The sequence below is a fragment of the Macaca fascicularis genome, chromosome X (assembly GCF_037993035.2).
Source record: "Macaca fascicularis isolate 582-1 chromosome X, T2T-MFA8v1.1".
Lineage (NCBI taxonomy): Eukaryota > Metazoa > Chordata > Mammalia > Primates > Cercopithecidae > Macaca > Macaca fascicularis.
In genome coordinates this window covers 91,712,305-91,716,338 of record NC_088395.1, presented here as the reverse complement: position 1 = coordinate 91,716,338, position 4,034 = coordinate 91,712,305, and the positions used below count along the sequence as shown (strand labels likewise).

Below are 4,034 nucleotides of genomic sequence, written 5' to 3'. Positions count from 1 at the left end.
GATTTTATAGCTCTAGTCAACTTTCCATTATCCAAACCAATATTCTTTTTTTTTTTTTTTTTTTTTTTTTTTTTTTTTTTTGAGACGGAGTTACGCTCTGTCACCCAGGCTGGAGTGCAGTGGCGTGATCTCTGCTCACTGAAACCTCTGTCTCCTGGGTTCACGCCATTCTCCTGCCTCAGCCTCCCGAGTAGCTGGGGTACAGACACCCGCCACCATGCCCAGCTAAATTTTTTTTTGTATTTTTAGTAGAGATGGGGTTTCACCGTGTTAGCCAGGATGGTCTTGATGTCCTGACCTTGTGATCCACCCGCCTTGGCCTCCCAAAGTGCTGGGATTACAGGTGTGAGCCACCGCACTTGGCCTATCCAAACCAATATTCTAATGGCTAGTAGCAGTAGTGATAATCGAAAAGAGCAGATAACTTAAAAGTCACTTATATTTAGCCTTGCGCTATTTTTTACCTACCATATTTCATCAGATTTAAGATGCTGCTTCTTTCACAGTCTGACGTATCTGATGTTGGAATAAACGTAACTAGCAGCATTTGTTTGTTTGTTTGCTTTTAGAGGCAGGATCTTGCTATTTGCTCAGGCTGGTCTCAAACTTTTGGCCTCAAGCAATCCTTCCACTTCAGCCTCCCAGACATAAGCAACTCTGCTCAGCAATTTTTTTTTAATTAAAGGTATATGATATGCCTTAGATTTGATGAAATATTGGTGTTTGAATATATTCAGATCTGAGGTTTTAAAAAATTCATTTCAGGCTGGGCACAGTGGGTCACGTCTGTAATCCCAGCACTCTGGGAGGCCGAGGTGGGCAGATCATGAGGTCAGGAGATCAAGACCATCCTGGCTAACACGGTGAAACCCCATCTCTACTAAAAGTACAAAAAAAAAAATTAGCCGGGCGTGGTGGCAGGTGCCTGTAGTACCAGCTACTCAGGAGGCTGAGGCAGGAGAATGGGGTGAACACGGCAGGTGGAGCTTGCAGTGAGCCGAGATCGAGCTGCTGCACTCCAGCCTGGGCAACAGAGCGAGACTCTGTCTCAAAAAAAAAAAAAAAAAATTCATTTCAAATACTGGAGATAAATTCTGAAGAGCTTACTTATGAAAAACTAGCAAGTAAACTTCTTCCCTACCTTGAGCAGCTTAAGTACCACTGCCTCCTTGACATCATCCCGGTACTACATTCTAACTCTGAACATCCATAGCTCTTTGGTTGTGCTTATCTTAGGGAAGATACCACATACAACACTGTATTTCTGTTTCCCTCTTTCCTAGTAGAGTGTAAGTCCTTTGAAATAATTCTAACTTTTGTGTCCTGTGCTGCAACCAGCATAGCAGAACATGTGAATTCCTACTACCTACCAGGCACTTCATGGGCATAGAAACCACACAAAAATTATTCAATGATATCCACAAGGAACCTTGTCTGTGAGAAAATGTTAATTACATAAATTGTGTAAGTACCGTATCTATAAATACCACCTATCACTTGCTAGTTTTTCATAAGTAAGCTCCTCAGAATTTATCTCCAGTATTTGAAATGATTTTTTTAAAACCTTGGATCAGATCTCAAACACACTCATATTTAATCAAATCTAAGACATATTATATACCTTTATTTTTTATTTATTTTTTGAGACTGAGTTTTCTTCTTGTTGCCCAGGCTGAAGTGCAATGGCATGATCTACGCTCACTGCAGCCTCCACCTCCCGGGTTCAAGTGATTCTCCTGTCTCAGCCTCCCAAGTAGCTGGAATTACAGGCATGCGCCACCATGCCGAGCTAATTTTGTACTTTTTTGTGTGTGTTTTTAGTAGAGACAGGGTTTCACTATGTTGGTTAGGCTGGTCTCGAACTCCTGACCTCAGGTGATTCACCCACCTTGCCCTCCCAAAGTGCTGGGATTATAGGTGTGAGCCACCATACCTGACCATATCATATACCTTCAATTTTTAAAAAAAGGCGAGCAAAGTCGCTTATGTCTGGTTGGCTGAGGTGGGAGGATCACTTGGGGCCAGGAGTTTGAGACCAGCCTGGGCAACATAGCAAGATCCTATCTCTAGAAGAGAGAACATCTAAATTGTACCCTAGAGGATTGAGAGAGGGAACACAACACCGGAACTGGACTTGTAGGATGGGTAGAAGTTAGAATATGGAGCAGGATAAGATGGAAGAACATTCTAAGAGGACACACTAGCACACGCAGAGAAAGAGGCAATAATAGCAAGGCATGTTCAAGAAACAAATGGTATATCATAAAGACAGTATAATACACATTAGCAGTAGGGTGGGTAAGGAGAGGGAAGATAGGATTAGAAGGTAAGCTGGAATCAGATATGAAGGGCCTTGTATATCAAACTAAGGAGCTTTGATTCTGCAAGCAATGATGAGCCACTAAAGATTTCAGAAAGACAACTATTCATTATAGTTGTCAGGAAGACAACTATTCATTATAGTTGTCAGGAAGACAACTATGTCATAATAGACAAATAGGTTAGAAGAATAGGGTAGCAGACACTGTATGACCTGTTCCCAACCCCTTACCCCTTGCCTTCCTCATCACGGGAAAATAAACACGATTTCCCTACTCCCTATCTTCCTTAGGCTAAGTGTGTGGCTATATGACAAGTACTGGTTGAGATATACACAGAGGTCTTCTGAGGAGATTCTAAGAAAGCATTTACTTTTCTGATAAAAGGGAGTCAGAAGCATCTTGTGTACATTTTTATCCGCTATTTCCTACTTTGAATGTGTAGCTGCTCCCTGGAGGTACAGCAGACATCTTGTGACCATGAGGTGACAAACCAGCATGCTGTAGAGTACAGAGTGGAAAGAGAAAAAGTCTATGTCCTTAATAGCACCGATAAGCCACTGTCCCAACCCTATACTGCCTAATTCTAGGCTATAAATAGGGCTTTTTTTTTTTTTTTTTTTTTTTGCTTAAGCTAATATTAAGTACTTAACTAGTTTATTGTCACCTGCAAGCAGAACATATTCTGAAATGAGAGAAAGCAAGATTGACAGTGAGCAAATTAGCCTGAAGGCTACTACAGTAACCCAGAAAAGTGATGATGATGACTTGAGGGAGAGTAATTATAGGATTAGAGAAGGTAGAATAGATTTGAAGGAGTGGGAGGTAGAGACAATTTTGTTTTAGGCATATTGACATTGGCATATCTATGGGATGTTAGATGAATATAACTAATAAGTAGAAATAAAGGTCTACAGCACTAGAGAGCTATGGGGGTTGAAGATATGAATAATAAAACAAATGGTGGCTGAAGCCAGTGAAGTCTGTTAAATGAAAATGAGAGTGCATATAGAATGAGAAAATAGGACTAGGGGGCCGGGCGCGGTGGCTCAAGCCTGTAATCCCAGCACTTTGGGAGGCCGAGACGGGCGGATCACGAGGTCGGGAGATCGAGACCATCCTGGCTAACACGGTGAAACCCCGTCTCTACTAAAAAAATACAAAAAACTAGCCGGGCGCGGTGGCGGGCGCCTGTAGTCCCAGCTACTCGGGAGGCTGGGGCAGGAGAATGGCGTGAACCCGGGAGGCGGAGCTTGCAGTGAGCTGAGATCTGGCCACTGCACTCCAGCCTGGGCGGCAGAGCGAGACTCCGTCTCAAAAAAAAAAAAAAAAAAAAAAAAGAAAATAGGACTAGGGATGAAACTTGAGCAGCCTCAGCATTTAAGGGATTCAGAGCAAGAGAAAAAAATGAAGAATAACAAAAGCAGGAAAAATAGAAAGCAAAGGGATAAGTGAGTTTCATGGAGATAGTGGTGAAGAGTCAATAATGACATAAAAATTCAGGTAGGGGCTGGGTGCGGTGGCTCACGCCTGTAATCCCAACACTGTGGGAGGCTGAGTCAGGCACAGGCTTGAGCTCAGGAGTTCGAGACCAGCCTGGACAACATGGTGAAGTCCTGTCTCTACCAAAAATACAAAAAAAATTAGGCAAGGTGGCGGGTGCCTTAGTCCCAGCTACTCGGGAGGGTAAGATGGGAGGATTGCTTGATCCTGGAA

The 4,034-nt window shown here is 42.8% G+C and overlaps 1 protein-coding gene across 5 annotated transcripts in view; it reads right to left on the bottom strand.

The window, feature by feature from the left end:
• The window catches only part of APOOL (apolipoprotein O like), a 100,155-nt gene that overhangs the window by 13,370 nt on the left and 82,751 nt on the right, over positions 1–4,034 (bottom strand). The gene's annotated exons all lie outside the window — the stretch shown is intronic.